This window comes from Neodiprion fabricii, chromosome 4, assembly GCF_021155785.1.
Source record: "Neodiprion fabricii isolate iyNeoFabr1 chromosome 4, iyNeoFabr1.1, whole genome shotgun sequence".
NCBI lineage: Eukaryota > Metazoa > Arthropoda > Insecta > Hymenoptera > Diprionidae > Neodiprion > Neodiprion fabricii.
Window position 1 is genome coordinate 6,282,066 of NC_060242.1, and position 17,660 is coordinate 6,299,725.

At 38.9% G+C, this 17,660-nt stretch overlaps 1 protein-coding gene across 4 annotated transcripts in view; it reads right to left on the reverse strand.

Moving 5' to 3' along the window:
- The window catches only part of LOC124181313, a 40,203-nt gene extending 27,539 nt beyond the window's left edge, over window positions 1-12,664 (reverse strand). The window contains exons 1-3 of one of the 4 annotated variants that reach the window (XM_046567763.1): window positions 12,022-12,484; window positions 11,715-11,843; window positions 11,288-11,424 (exon numbers count right to left, since the gene is read on the reverse strand). The gene's annotated coding sequence lies outside the window, so the exon portion shown is untranslated. Of the gene's footprint in view, window positions 1-11,287; window positions 11,425-11,714; window positions 11,995-12,021; window positions 12,485-12,546 lie in introns of those variants that run through there. The other 3 variants (XM_046567766.1, XM_046567764.1, XM_046567762.1) reach the window with 3 other exon arrangements.
- Window positions 12,665-17,660: the final 4,996 nt, after the last annotated feature.

The window sequence follows — 17,660 nt, forward strand, 5'->3', positions numbered from 1 at the left end:
ACGTGAGAATTTTTTTCTCGGTAAACAGGTCCTTTCAACACCACAGATTCCATAGGTTATTTTTTTATTTATTTTTTTTTTCGGCTCACCCTAAACTACATCCAGTGATAAAGTTAACAAAACGTATCGATATTTGACCAACGAGCTCCTCGATCTCTGCAAATATAATCCCACGCGTCTCTCTCTCTCTCTCTCTTTCTATCCCACGGGGTGAGAATAGATAGAAGGAAAAAGAAAAAGAGAGTTCTAATTTAGTGCCGGGTACATCAAGGAGGTACAGTTAGCCTCAAACGAAATACAAATTTTCTAATTTCATATTCAGCGAGGTATCGGTTACGATCGTATGACGAGGCGGATACCGATCGTCGTGTCTGAAACACGCGCGAGTTTGACGCTCCTGAAAAAATTACCATAAGTCTCGGTGATTCTGTACATAATATAGCACACCTTACGAACGCGGTGCAGATCCACCGTCTCTGCAGCATGCCGAGCGGATGATTTTGGTCGGAGAACTGTGGGCAGCAGATTATTGTGCGCACGTACGTTACACGTACACGCGTGTATCGACGACACGAGGAGGCAATGCGCGTGTATAAAGCCCGAGGCGAGTGGGCAGGGCCGCGAACAGGTGTTAATACTTTACTGTTAACAAAAAAATCACCGACGTAGGCAACGCGTATTATCCGTACCGCCACGTATGTATCACCCATACCCGGCAATGATCGTAAAGTCTGCCGGAGCTGCTGCAGCGAGATCTGCTGTCGCGGCTCGATCTCACAATCGGTAGATATTGCAGGCGTCTATGTCTGCGTATACGCGTATGGATGGGATGGGTGTACGGGTGTGTTGGAAAAACGAGGAAGGGAAGAGAAGGGACGGAGAAAAAGGAGGAAAACGACGACGGTGTATAATCGTGTGCATCACGTTCGTTGGGATTTAAAAGCCTTGAGCTTGCGTTGTAATGCGAACCGCTGTACGTCGCGTGTTACAAAGAAGAAAAAAAAGAAAAAAAAATTCATACAGCGATTGGTCGATAAAGAATAAATTTTGAATTTAAAAATATTTACGCGTTGCAGAGGATGATTGGAAACGAAAGGAAAAGATAATTTGAACTTGAAACGATTTTTGAGTTACTGTAACAATTTTCCGGGACGCGGTTGAAATTCCGAATTTGAAGAGTTCCGGGAGCGCCAAATTCCGAAATCAAACTTCGGAGAAACGCGTCAAAGTTTCGGATCGTCCGAATGCCGACGCTCAAAGTTTCGAAATTGAGAAGATCTCAACAATCTGAAACATCGAAATTCTGCACGATCGAGGACTTTGAATTCTGGGAATTTATGGTTTGAAGAAATTTCACCAGTTTGAGCTTTTTTTGTTTTGGATTTTCCATATTTTTAAGTTTGGAATTCTGGTTTTTTTTTAAAAAAACTTTATTTTTTGGAATTTCGCTCTATCGGAACTTTGCTCAAACAAAAGTTTAATTTCTTTACTTCAAGTTCCACGACCAAATAATTCGGAATTAGGAGCTCTCTAAACTTTTGCAAATTCGGAGCTTCAACCCTGCTCCAATTCGGCGTATAAGTTTATTCGTTTTGGTTTATTTTATCCAATCAACCTACAACGCAACCTCTTTGTACAGTCTTCGTATTTTCCAATTTTCGAATCACGTTTTGACCACAGCAAAGCAAAACATACTCGTAATTACATAACTTTCAAATTAAACTTCTTTGAAATGGCTAAAAAAAAATTCACAAAATAACAATTTCTTTACGTTAACTTCACCGAAATTTTTGGCACAAAAATATCATAATCTCCAAGGCTACGCAACCGCTTTCAACCGGAATCTCCTTTAAAATACCCCGTCACAGCAACCACACCGCAGTGAATCAGTATCGTATTGCACGTTATCATGAGATACAAATTATTCTATAATTACAAGCCCAGTGCGTTAATATAATATTAAACCTAATCGTTTTACAATTTGTAATCGGAACGGTGACAATTTGCTTTATACAACATGCAATCGGGACGTGAACCGGTATAACGTACGTGTACGTGCGTAACATATACATGTACAATTCGTATACACACACACGAACAGAGGACTTTACAGTCGGTACGTTTGTAACCCAATGACTCGTATCGCTCAACTTTTTGCCGGGTTAATAGCCGCGCGTTCGGTTTTACGCTCGTATAATATACACGCGTCCATAGCACAAATACACCCACACACACATGCGCACATACGTATATGTGTGAGATGTATTTACCTTCTCTTTTTGATATATTACACCGTGTATACTGCCGCTGTATGGGTATATCCGCTGATGGCTGCGGGAACTCTTCGCCTTATGTAACGTTATATTTGTATAATGTTAATATGTATGTATAGGTACGTACATACATTTTCAACGATCATCGGGGTTGATGCTGATATGAATCACTCAATTGGCATGTCGGCACTCTTGTTATACGTTATACATAATATACTACGTAGTACAGGCATAAGCTACGAATGAAAGAAGTATAAAAGAAAATCAAGAGCTAGCTCACGTTTGCACGCGTGCAGCTACTACATGTGAACAAGTTCGAATCTGCGGAGTAAAAACAAAAAAGAAAAAAAAAAAAAAAAAAGAAAAAACCAAACGAATTGTTCAAATACATCGTACAAATGGGAAAATCTCGCTTCTAATTCCATTTTCTTCATTCGACGAAGGGTATATTTTACAGTAGTCAACTGATTCAATTGTCGGACAATGTAACATCTACAATTGTAATCGCACGAAACAGTTGATTACGGTGATGGATTTTGTTTTTCTTTCCGATTCGAATAATATTCCTATCTGTTGACAAACAAAAAAAAAAAAAAAGAAAAAATAAGCCAGATACAAATCAGAGAAAAGTAAATATAATATGTAATATGGATTTCGCGATGTGAGAATTGATAAGAAAAAAAATAATTACGGTTTCAAAGTACACCTCCATTGTGTAAAAAATGTGTAGTAGAGGTGTACGATATAAAATGGTATGTTACATTAATAATAAAAAGCAAAAGAACCGCGTCGATGTTAAAAAGTGCAGGTTCATTGGACAAAAAGAGCGCGAAACGCGTTATGTGCCTTATTGTGTTACATGTATACATATATACTTCGGAATACAAATAAAGCCGTCCTGGTTTACACGATGACGATGATTTTAGTAGCGCGCGAGCGTGAAAGCCACGTGCCTGCAGTAATCGTGAAACTGAATGGAATTTGCACAGTTTTGCTACGGATGTTTAAGTAGTCGTCGAGTAGCTGTATATTTACGCCCGCCTCGTGTGTATACAGCTGTACACGTACAATATAATACAGATGTATACGTCAGTTTGCGGATGTTGAGTTAACGTTGACCGGTGGTTAAAAATAAACGATCATAATGGTCATTGTGTAAGACGTACCGGCTGCTGCAGCGGGTAACTGTTTAACTCGATTATACAGTACAAGCCAAACAAGCCGCCATTGTGGACTAAGGGAACGGTATAACGTAGATAACTAGCCATCTTCATTGTTTAAATCGAGCGTGTAGGGACAATTGGTTATGGGTGTCGAGATCGGTTCGCGCAAGAGTGCCCATGCGTTTCTTATGCCTGTCAATTATGTTGCATCAATAATCGATTCGGCCTTTTTTATCCGCGATCGCGTTCTTCATTTTTCTCTTATTTTCTCAGCTCCCTTTCAGCGCTTCGTTACGCGGATTTCGAATGTATTTGGTAATTGACGTGGCGGCGATTTTTCTCTCACTCTCTCTCTCTCTCTGTGTACGTACGTTAAGAAAAACGGAATTTACTCCGGGAAATTCTTCCCTCGCGTGAACGCGGATTGGAGAAATCCTTTACACAACGCGAGCGTGTCTTACGCGTTCTTCCACGCGTGTTTTTCGTACGCAAGGTAACCGTTTTTGTAACGATCGAGTGAGTCGGCGAGTGCGCATGCGCGGAGAACCGAAACGAGCGCGTTCGAGTCACGCGCATGCGCCGTCGCGGGCAAAGCTGACGTTACGCGAGCCTAACCTAAATTTCGTACTTCGTGAACAAACGATCTTTTCAACTCGCGTGTTTGCTAGATTCGTCTTCGACTTCACCCACGACTTATATCGCAAACTTACGATCGGCCAGAAAATACCGAGTTTGCTTCCTTCTTACACAATATAATATGTATTTCAAACTGTTAGCTTTGCGAGAAGTGCCGGGTCGATGGATGCATCGGACTGCTTCACCGAGAATCGCAATGGCTAGCATACATATTACATGCTCTGGAAGACTAATAAGTCACGGTCCACGTATGCCTGACGTAATTAAATAATACCGACAAGTTGTAGCACCGTTAGGTATATATGTATAACATACATCCATCCCGACGCGATATAATATTCTAAAAAACAGTGTTAATCATTTCAGACATCATTTGTTCGCATCGTTATTTATATATAGTGTGAATTTCTAACGACCGAATGTTCGGTCATCTGCTATTGTTTAACGCGCATGCGCTACAATCCGAGAGAGCAGTTGTTTGTCAGGGTGACCAAACGCAAAAATTTTCACATCTCTCGGTGTTAAACTCAATTCCGAGCGACAACTGTGAAAATTTTTCAAATTACGTTCGTGACGGTTGGTCACCCTGACAAACATCTGCTCTCGGATTCTAGCGCATGCGCGTTAAACTATAACATACGACGGACAATTCTGTCGATAACAATTCACACTGTGCACAGTTTTCAGAAACAGTTATTGCTATATGTTGTACAAAAATTATGGGGCATTTCATCTGCCAAAGGAACAAATTATGGACCGAAGAATAAAAAGTCTGTGAGTCCCTATCGAGAAACGCGATAAATTGAATAAACCGATTTGTCTGTTGATCGTGACTAAAGATAGGGAAGAAAAAAATTGCTCATTTCACCGTAAAAAAATATTCGCTTATCAGTATTATTATAATATTCCGGAGCTGCAGCGGTATACCCAATTTTACAGTATACAATAAAACTATGTATGCTCGCATTAGCAGGAAATTTAATAGCTTCTTCAAGACTGTTATTATCCCAATCGCTTTTAACACAGTCAGAAGCCACTACAGATCTGAAGCATACATTCACAGTACGTGATGCTGAACCCTCACGGGCAAAAACCCCAACTTGGTTGTGAATTCGCACTCCAAACTCGCGGATAATACTGGATTCCCGTTAAAAAAAAGTCGAGGGTTCGATAAATTCACACCCAAGTTGAGGGTTTTTTTTCCGCAAGGAAATTAATCGCGACACATGTCGAACGTATTGAGATTTACAGCCTATTGCTTCGTATTACCACGATTTTTCAGTTAAATTATAACTACGAAGAATACGGTTATGTTTTTATGCTATTTAGAGAAATAATTATTTCAAAATGGCAATCAGTGCAAGGATTGTCGTAAAAATTAAAATCTCGACCGCACGGTTTTCTCACACGTTTCATTTTAGTATACATTCGCGTTTAATTGAACGATCGTTGCATAAAATTTAACTCACGTGTATAATATTGTACAATTCACACACGAATATATTCGTATAATATATTGTGTATACATTTAAGTTATATGGACTATATATATTGTAAGCGCGAGGATCAAGAGATAATATCCATGGAGATAAACTTGTTCGAATTGATATACGTAATCTTGGCCCCGTTACACCAAATTAATTTAACATTCCATTTACGTCGCGGTGTCTGCCGGCTTTGTACATAGTAGGATATGTGCGTTGAAAACATCAGCAAAATATATTGTTCGGGCTTACATCAAAGGTCCGAGATAAAAAAAAAAAAAAAAAAAAAACTATATATATGGGGAAAAAACTTAACCTCAACGGTATAATAACATAAATTTTTACACGTTTTATCAAGCTCCGTAAAATATTGAATTCACAGTTCGATACGCGTAGAAAATAATTGTATTCTACTATTTTGAATGGTTGAAAGTTAATGATTAGAACGTCGCCGAAATCTTGAATCAATAAATTATCTAACAAACACTGCGGCGTTATGGTTGAATTCAAGTTAAAAATGATAATACGTAGATGTGAGAAAAAGTATAAAATTATAATGCAAATAGATGAACAGATCAAATCAGATTCCGTTAGAAAAATGTCTCATCGTTGATTTGTATAACTAAAACAATTTTTGCATAAATATATAATTACACAGGCCTGCAACCAGAAAACTATACAAATTTTTCATGCTTTTTCTTATAGATTTTCACTCATTGAAACCGGGAATAATACTCAAAAAGCTTCAACACGTCAGGTTTTTTCGTCAACTCGTATTTACGGTTTCATTTGTTAAACACATTTTACAAAAAATTTGTTTGTTTAATTTTATAAGAAATATCGTTTGGTTCAATGTAATAAAATGGTACATTTTTCGTTATTGTTATGCATTTTTTTTTTTTTATGCAACCACCACGTATTTTGCAAGAATACTGTATACCTGACGGAGGAAAATGGAAGTCATTTTTGGATTCAGGACACCCGAAAACATTATATTCACCAAAAACATCCCATGCAGCTGAAAAAAAATATTTTTTTGTAGACCTGTATTGTTGTTATTATGCATACTTTCCCACGTTTATATTTTAGGCGTTCGGAGTTGCGGGGAATTTCTTATTAAGCCATCTTCGCGATATATTGCAATATTACATACCGAATGACCTATATACACGCCATACAGAGGAATGTTTAGATAAGAAAACCGGACTCGCGACGCGTGGACACGCGTTAAACTCTCCGAGTCTCGGTAACTTGTTAGGTATGTACATATATGATAATAAGTGTGCCGAGAGAGTGATTAACTCATACAGACGATCATCTACAGTAATATTCGTTAATGCCTTAACCTTCCGGCTAACTTGTTTTCATTCTGAAATAAAATGCGAGGTCGATTCGGCCGCATCGCCAGTCATTGTCACGTCAATCGTATAGAATCGAACTAGCATTTTATTCCGGATTGAAAACAAGTTAGCCGGAAGGTTAAGGCATTGATGAATATTACCGTAGAGCAGTCTGCCAGCAATGCAGAGATGTCGCGTAATTAAATACGATGTATACTCGAGTAGTTGAAGTTGATTTAGAGTAACAATTGACGTGTAAAATTTCACACAATACGCGGGTGAAAAACCGCTAATTTTTTAAATTTAATTCAAGTTTATGTAAACAACGGAAAAAGTAATTACTGAAGTAGCGACAAATTCTGAAAATTTTCGCAACAAGGACGAATGTGAACCTCATGAAAACTATGAATTTTTTTAGTTTTATACTTAGGAAACTCGAGTTGAAATTACGAAACTAAATACACCGTGTGGCTTTTTTATGGGGGACGAGTTGCTTCTTCAACTGCGGAACAATGAGTTTTACAATTAGATTAGGATTACTCGCAAAGAGAGGGATCCCTAAAATTCGTGAAACTAACATCAGCTTATTGTTTCAATTAAAACTATCACAGAGTTTTTTTTTTTTCGTCAAATTTTAAAATCACCTTCACCGATGTACACTCATGTTAAAAAAGTGTCGAAACCAAGACGTAATGAAACTGAGTTTTAAATAGCGCACCTGAAGCTATAATATACTTAAATTCAACTTTTCAAGTTCGGGTAACGAATTGGAGAAAATGTTAAGAGAATGAAATTCAACTGTAAACACCACATTATTTCAACTACATCATAAAAATATCATTGTCCCACCATTTTAGACCGAAAAATTCCTATTGCGGATCTGATTCCCATTAACGATAGTTCATTTCATTCGAAAATGATTTATCCACAGATAGTCTGAGTAAAATTGTGATTAGGATTGTATACATCGGATTTTTTATTGCTAACTGACAAACTCAAGAACGAATCTGTATGAGATAATTTGTAGGTAATCGATTAGCGAAGAAAATGAGCTGTTCACTCAATCGTGTCAGATGGAAGAAGGACATTTTTGGGTGAAAAAACGATGAAATAATTCGACTTCTTTGACGTTGTTAAGCAACGTTTTTGTTTTTTTTTTTTTTTGGATCACTGAGACCTTCTTGAATCAGATTCGACTTGATTTCATTTGATCCGACACATTTTTGACTTGACCCTACGTTCCACACATCCTGAAACGTGCACGAAAATTTTCACCATCGTAAAGGGGCTGAATTACGCCGAGCATACAGCGTAACGCGTCGCGTAAACCGTTCGCGAACTTGCGACGTATCTAACGTTTATACAGTTATTCCGAGGAATAGAGATGCTCCGGCCGATGGATCGATCGGTCAGCTCGATCCACGATGATCGGCCGACCCTGGAGCCGCGGAATACGCGGAACGATGACCGATCGAAATATACGCACAGCTCCGCACGCGAGTCGTCGGTCCGCTCCAACGTCTTTGCGAACAATTGCCAACTTCCATGGAGTGGCACTGTAATGATTGTGAAAGGAAACGGTCAAACTCACGAGAAAGGTATCCCAGGTCGATATCTCCGATTTGATTTTTTTTTGCGATATGATATAGTAGAGTAAAAACTGAGCGACATGTATTTTCTTTTATCTGCCATTAAACAGTTTAAGGGGGTGAAGCAACCCTCAAAAGTAAGACATGTCACGGGGCGATTTGGCAGTTGCATAGTATTTTTTAATCAATCTAACCGAAAAAGTTTTTTTCATAACGAGAAATGAAAAATGCAATTTTCTCAGTTAAAAATGGAAAAAAATTACCAAATCGCCATTTGACATGCCTTACTTTGAAGGATGGTTTCACCCCCTTGAATTGTTGAATGGCGGGTGAAAAAAGAAAAAAAAATACGTGTCGCTCAGTTTTTAGTCTACTATAACATGTTACAAAAAAACAAATCAAATCGAAGAGATCGACCTGGGATACCTTCTTTGTCGGAAGGAAAGCTGACGTACTTCGCCAATTTTCTTCATATGTTGGATAAGTAGGCGTGGTACGAGTAAAATTGGCCCATTAAGAAAAGGATTTTGATTCTCAAAAAATGTGAAGAAAACAATTTGTTTTGTTAGGAATAATTTTTGACGTATAGGGCCCATTTCTTCCCTACATCAAAAACCATTAGACACGTATTAATGTAACGCTAAATAATCGATTATTTTTCCTCAAAGTCGGTTTTTCATATTTACTCCCATTAACGACGTAATTATCACATTCTTACTTACTATAAATTACCTATTGATACAGTAAGTGAAAGATGGATGAATATTTTCACCCGAGGTTGAATGAAACTACAGGTTATCGAAAAAACTTTTCCGCCATCAAGATTACATACCGAAATGTTTCGAATGCACCGTTTGAAAAAAATACGAAAGGATCGATTGATCGATTAATTTTTACCGATTCAATCGACTCGCGTTCGATTATTTTGTTTTTCAACTCGTTCAATCGATGCATCGATTATTTTCAGCTTGGCGACCATCGCTACTCCGCGTTACACATACGTCACGTCTGTCGCTCGGTTGCGGGTCACCCGCTAATCGGAATGCGAGCTCGCCGCCCCTCCGCGGCGCACAAACCGCGAGAATCGCACGTGGGGCCCGCCGCCCCCTTCTCTCTGCCCCCACCTTGACCCCTCCTTCGCCCTTTCGCCTCTCCGCCGCCCCCAAAGGTACAATGGGAATTTCGCCAGTCTCTAAACCCCGGCATCCGCTCTTGCTATCCTCCCTCCCTCCCTCCCTCTTTTCCCCCTGCCGGCCTGCAGCCTTCCAATGCTGCTGCCATGCACTTGCTCTCGATGGACCGCATTCTATCCCCTCCAATTTACTGCACCGAACTATATATTTCGTTTACTCATATATGCGTGCGCCATGCGGGAATGCGGCTATATAATACTTACTCTATGGGCGTGTTATTATACACTCGGTATTCCTCGTGCATTCGAATAATAAGTTGGACGGAAAAATTGACCGATCTGCTTGATATTATAATTGATACTGTCGCGAGAAAATTTTTTATACTGTACGAAAATGTATAGATTGCGGCTAAGAATAGAATGAAAATCTGTTTGTTTTTTTTGCTGTAATCAGAAAATGCAGTATAGGTACACGTTGTACTGTTCTTTTGGGATATAGTCACTCGTGATGGATTTTATCAATGACTGTTGGAGTAACTTGATGCTAGTGCAACGATAAAGTTACGTTGAAACTTTATTTAAATGGAAAAAAATTACGCGAACAACGCCAAACATTTTATGATTTTAATGATTGGATAATGTGGTAGATATTATCAAACTAAAACTATGATTTCACTGACAAGTAGTTATTTTAACATTTTCACTTTAGGTACTATAAAACGGTAGATACTCATTCCACTATGATGTCCTGTATAAAAACTCTCAGAAAACAAAATTTCTCTCAGTGTAACTTATTTCTTTTTTCACCCTTCGTAACCAATTATGAAACGTTAGATATATGTAACTATTATTTTTAGTGAATTAATCCTACAGCGAATTGATTTGTAACCGCGAGACAAAATATATTCACCTAGAAATCGTTATGAAACTTCGAGAAATGAAGTCAAGTCAGTCTTTAGTCTAACTCGAGTCTTGCAATCAATCTAACGGTATTTATAATCCTTAATGGAATACCGAAGTTTCGAATTGTGGATATAGAACCCACTTTTGGGCTTTACTGTATACGCTATATAATATATGTAAAATCGAGGTCAGTAATTTAAAGTAACGACGATCGATCTACCTTCTAAATGATGTCGATCTTCTAGGTCCAGATTGCGAATATGACATACCAAAGGGTAAGGACGTACATAAATTTCAGTACAAAACTGAAAAGTTGAGACAACCTGCGATGATCTTGGAGCCTCGTGAAATTTCATCATGCATCCCGTGACGAATAGCAGAAGATATACGCGAAATTTAAAATCGTCTATAAAACCGAGTCAACTCATCATAATCGCACCGGTAAGTTGCTGAAACGTTTCGATCACTTGTCATCTCGCGATCTACGACTGTAACCATACTTATTCCCTGGTAATCAACGCCCGTCACTTGCTTGAAATCTCGAACTGTACGGAATTTCAGTTTCGCGCCCGCATACGTAACCTATAAACCTACAACGAATTATACAGATTAACAGCGCTTGGTTGTTAATCGTGCAAACACAAAACGGTGCGTAACGGACCGCTTCGCAAAAATAAATTGGTGCAATTTCAATCTCTCTCTCTCTCTCTCTCTCTCTCTCTCTCTTTCGCTCTCTGTCTCTCTCTATCTCTCTCTTTTTTTCTTACCTCGTGAGTGCGGGCGCAAACGCGCTTCCTCGTTTTACCCGGAGCTGATCTGCGGCCTCGCGTGCCGCATACCGGCAGCAACGATCTTCAGCGGCTTCCTCTCTTCGGTATCGGCGTGTCTTTTTCACCGTGAAGATCTTCGTACCAGCGACGATAACGACGACGGCGACGACGACGATGATGATGATGATGATGATGATGATGATGACGATGATGGCGATGATGGTGACGGTTGTGGTATTTAAACGATTTAAGTCGTCGTCGTTTTGTATAATTTTATACCCCCGATTATGAATCCATGAAAGAAAGAAAGTATAAAAAATTACTATTTACTCATGTATTTTTGTTTTTAGCGGACGTCGTTTTCTTTCCTGAACAGGAATTAATTACTTCGATTCATCGTTACTAATATTACATTTATTATTACCTATGTAGGATATACTGATAATATATAATGCGGAGCACCGTAACTGCACACTTTGATTGTATGTATTTAAGAAGAATTATACGCAATATATTGATTTCCCCGGTGTAATGTATGTATGAAAGCCAAAAACTGAACAAGTATAACGAATGAATAAACAAATTGAGGAACGAACGAACGAATAAATCACTTCACATCACCGCCCGGGAGAAAAATTCGCTGCATAATTACCGCGGCAATATATCGAATATACGTAACGTGGGTAATATCGCTACATATGTATATGTATATATATATGTATAATATATACCTGCACGTCTTCTACATATGGTATAACGTACGTTCCTGACAGTTGAACCGTGCGATTATGCGTGTAGCAATAACGTACCGTACACAGAATCGAATATTACGTGATTCCCAACTACTGTCACAGGTGGTAGGAATAGCGGTGAGGGGCGGGGGGAGGAGGGGATTGGCAGAGGGAACGTAAGAATAATGATATGGGGCGGCGAAGGGGGCGGGGGTGGATCGGGGGTGGGTGATAAGGAGGTACTAAAAAAATCTGAAATACGCGGAGCGTGAGAAGCCCCCCGAATGATCGATCATTTATCAGAGTCCGTGTATAAAACGTGATATTATTATTATGCCGATGAACGCGTTTGCGATCGGTTATCGCAGAACGTCGAATATGTTATATCTTGTCTATAGTAACGTAGCCAGCGATATTATACGTATGTTTGTATATGTATATATATATATACATATATAAAAGGGTGTAATTTGGCGTGTTTGTTATGTCGTAGGTATATGCGTATATATATACATATATACATATATATATATATATATATATGCGTTTATAGACTCGGCACGACGGTCCTTCCGCGGCGGAGATCTTTCGTCGACTGAAGATTTCTCGATGGTCTACTTTGCTCCGGCGATCTTCCGTCACTACTACCTACCTCCGAGCACCTGTCTGTACGCCGCCGCTGGTGAGCGCTCGCTCACCTCCTTCGCCGCCGCCAGGGTGCCTCGAGGAGGAGGGGCAGGATGGCTCACGCCGACGACGACGACGGTAGGGCAAACAGCGAGAGGGCAACGACTTCCATCCTCTACTCGACGAGGAGCCGCGGCGGGCCCGCGAGCGGGGTTCAACATATTTAACCAAACACATATGACCGAGTCAATGGAACGGAAAGGTGAGGCGAGCTCTGAAGATTCCTTTTCCTCTCCCGGCCCATCTTTCTCTCCGTACTTATCTCGTTTTCCTTTTTTCTTCTCCTCCTCCTCCTTCTTCTTCTTCTTCTTCTTCTGTAACAGAGAAAAGCGTTGCGGTTATCTCACCCCCAATCAATTTCTGTTGCAGAGTCTAGACGGAAATCATTGATACGACTTACATATATAGGTCAGTTAGCATTCGTATCGCGATTTTGTTTTTTTCTCTCTGTTTTTGTTTCATTTTATGTTCTTGCTAGAGTGTTTCATATTATTCTGTACACAGGTACATAAGTGTATATATATGTATGTATATATATACGTATGTACGCATGTCAGAAATTTGTGAATGAGAAAAAACGAGTCGCTGCAAATCGAAGCCAATCTTATAATATCCAATCAATAACTCTCAGACGCTGACTCATTTTCAAGCAGTTATATTGACATTTTGAGTTATAGGTGCATAGATATTATTAATCGCGATGATAAATAACACAGCGAATCCCAGTGTAACTGTCTAGTCGGTGAATACAATTATGTTGTGTATTGACGCATTTCGAAATTTGAATAATTTCACTCGGATACAGTTTTACGTATCGAAAGTCGCGTAGTAAAAATGATATTGTATCAATCTTGAAATTCTCTACAATTAATTGCCAACATGAAATTTACACCCATTTCACCGCGGAACGGATTTCTTCGTTACAAGACTACGTCGTTTTATTATTTAAAATAGAGTTTCGAATTCTTTCTGTTGCGAGAACTCGAGCGCTCAATGTGACACCTGGTGAATACTTGCGATACCAGGAATTAACTCATGAATAGTACATATCTCGTAAATGACGTAAATACAAGTCTGAGTCAACTGTATGCGTTTTGGTGTAACTGTAAATATATTTGTCGACACTTTCAAGTATGCGAAAACATTCCAATAACTTGAACACACAAATCTATACACCGGCTAATAATACAAGATGTAAAATGGTATTGATAAAAACGTGTTTATTTTACCATTAATTTTAACCAATTACACCAAGACGATAATCTTCCATTATTCAAGCATATTATATATACATATATATAATATCCTCCAGATGTGTACTATTACCTAGTATACACACATAATGTATGTATACATACCTATATGTATATAAATATGAGCAATTCATCTCCGAGACGTGAAATTCGCATCTACCGGCATTTCAACCTGGGTAGGTATTTAACGGTTCAATGCAGCGGGTATATATTATTTTACGATTATATATATACATATATATATTATATATATACATATAAATATATACCTGTATGTATATACGTGAACGAACGCTGCAGCATGCAGAGATTCGGGACGAAATGCACCAGGTGAAAGATCCTGGAATGGGGCGGTGTTCGTCGGCTAAGCCGAGTGTTTCAGTCTCTATCAGCTCGCACTTTTTCGTCGCCATTTCCCTGGATTTTCAAGATCTCTCACAGTCTCCCTATCTCTTCCTCTTCCCCCCCCCCCTCCCCCTCTCTTGTACTCCTACTCCTTCTCTCTCTCTCTCTCTCTCTCGCCATCTCTTTCTCCCTCTTTCTCTCTGTCTCTCTGTCTTTCTATAAAAACCTGACGTCTTCGGTGCATTCCGAGAATGATCGGGGTCGCAGGACTGTCGAGGCAAACCACAAGAGAGAATCCAAGTGAGGCAAGCGCGGCAGCGAGACACGAGCGAAGAGGCGTTCACCATCGGGCACCGAGCCGCAACAGTGCTGCGCTAACTGCCCTAAAAGGAGGTTCTCTCCTCTGTACTGCAGTTCTCTTCCGTATATCTCGAGTTCTCTCCTCTTATTTCATCTCCACTTCACTTATAGATAGTATGTCATCTCTTGTTCCTTGCTATTTACTGTGTACTCAAATTATCTGCCTTAATTCTCCGCCTCTACTTATTCTTCACCATCATCGTCTTCTTCTTCTTCTTCTTCTTCTTCTTCTTCTTCTTCTTCTTTCGAATCCTCCTCCGTACTTCGCGCACCCTTGACCTCTTCCTCTCCCTCTTCGTCGTCAGCGCTTCTCATCGTCTTGTCTAGCTGCAACATTATTAAATCGCATGAATCTATAATCTGCTGCAATTCCAAACTAATGAGTGTGATTTATACACCGTATTTGAACTTTCTGATATAATATTATATATTCTGTACATGTTAGATACACGAAGTGTGGTTGGGTATGAATTACGTATTTGCATGTTGTATATATATATATGCATACGTATGTAGATGGAAAAATAACGAATACACATGTGTGTATCCAAATTAGCGTATATTATAAATAAGGCCGAAAGGATCGGTTAAAAAAAAATTCGAACATTAACTGATATATACTGTGAGAGAATCTGTTGAAGAGTCTTTGAAACTTCTAATGCATACTGATTCGAGGAAACGAACAAAGCTCGCTTATAAAGCATAAAATATACGAAGGAATGTAAAATAATTCAGCTGGAAACACGCGGGCCAATCAAATGATTGGAAATTATTTATTTGTCGCTAATATACAAGTCTGTATATTTATTGCACGTGTTCCCGATAATTTTGCTATATACGTATGTACCTACAATTGTACATGGCTCTAAATCAATAAAGTAAAGGAAAAAAGAAAAAAAATTTCTGCCGGTACTCGCACAGCAATATTCTTCAAATTCTGTGCAATTAAAATGTACAGTGAATTTATTATACAATTAGACAGATATTTTAGGATTTAGTTTTCTTCATTTTTTTTCTCTTCGTTGGTAATATAAAAAAAGTGGGAATCTTAACAACCGCGAAAACGAAATATCCAATACAAAAATACCCAGACGTAACTTGACCCCCAATTCACGCCGTTTATAATTCCGTCTCGGTTCTGGACTATTAACCGGCATGTATAATAAATACACGAGTATCTCCCAAGCCAACAGGTTGCGGCTTTCGTTGATGAGATCGCACGCGCACGCGCGTCAACCGCAACCATCTGCAGCTATCAAAGGATCCCACGATGAACCATCCCAGAGATCCAGGATAACGGGTATCGACGACACCATCTATCGCCTGTGTACAGTTTAACAAGCTAAAACGAATATTTTTCCCGCCAGAAATTCATCCGATATTTTTAACTTTCAATACGACGCGTTGATCAATTTTTTACACGAAAGAATTTTAACCAGATTATTACGCGTTCCAAGTAGAATTTCTTATCACATCTAAGTAACATTTCTAATTATTGATCCATACACATCTACAATATAATACAAATTTTTCTCTCCTTTTTTTCCAATCAAGACCAGAGAATGTCAAAAATTCATCTAGTTTCGAACCTAATGCCGAAAGCCAATTGAGGGAAAAATTTCCTAATATATATAATATAGTTACAGTAATTGCCTAATAAAAATAGTTACAGTATTTTATAAGTACATTGCTACAGTTAATATGCAAATCGAATTTTATACTTCACGGTGTTTTTGAATCGCGACGCAAGTTTGTTATTAAACCATCGTCTCAGCGTACCTAAATGTAATCGTAATAATTCCTTGAGTCAAGTTCTTTTGCGAGTGTGATTATTAGGTCTGTATACGTATACGTATACGTACGTATAATGTACGTTATAGCCGCGATACGTGCCGCGTGTACTCACGCATGATATATAACACATTGCCAGTCAAGACGCGTCAGCAATCTCAGTAATTAATCACGAATATAAGCTGAAACACGGTTACATAATTGCAAATGAAAAAAAAAAAGAGAAGAAATAAAATTGAAAAAAAATACGACCCAAGTGCGGAGAATATATGTACTTATCTCGCGATTCTAATTGTATACACGAGTTGTGCCTCCGTAATGTGTGGTATTATATTTTATCATTGATTCGCTAATTAAACTCGTTAGCAATAATCTAATACCAGCTGTCGTTCCAGTGGCAGGATGGCTGCACTCCGAATGAGCTACAAACGTACGATTTGCTCGGCGTTCTATTATACCTCTAAAAACCGAGACTCATTAATCAATTTATCATTTCTCACCCTGATAATTCACGTCTGTTGTTTTAACGGATCCAAGCACTTCGAATCGATTCCCTTTGAAGCAGCGATAATTATTATTCTTCCGTTATTAGAATCGTCGAATAACGCCATTAATGAGCCGCACCTGCAGGAACCACGGAGCGATGATACTCGACTTTGATTATGAAGCTCCCTCGCCGCAGTGACTGAGAAAGAAGAAAAAATAGTAATAAATAACGCGAATGAAAACGAGCCGTGAGTACTTTATATGTATCTGCTTGCATTGCCCAACTTTTCCCCGATGAAACAAGCCGATGATCAAGTGTCCAGGCACTCGGCTTTGTGCTGGATCCCATGAATATGTATGTATCAAAATTGAGCCTCCATGCCCAATTGCGTAAATGTAGGGCATGGCTCCATGGATGCCAAGTTTGATTAGACGTTTAACTCTGAGGATCGGTTATTCGTTCAAGAATAGCTGCAGGTTGAGGGGGCTATTTTGTTTACTGAATGAATGAAACAAAAATTCTGATAGTGGCAAGGAGGATAAACTGTCCAATTTAACTGTACTGTCTTTGAAGTAAATCGGTTAACCGGGTTTTGAGATATCGTACGCATATGTTAATGTTAATTATTGTCAATAACAATGCGTCCTAGTTTAGTTATTATTATAAATGAATGCATAAACGGAGCTCGATCTTACACGTTATGTAATTTCGAATGA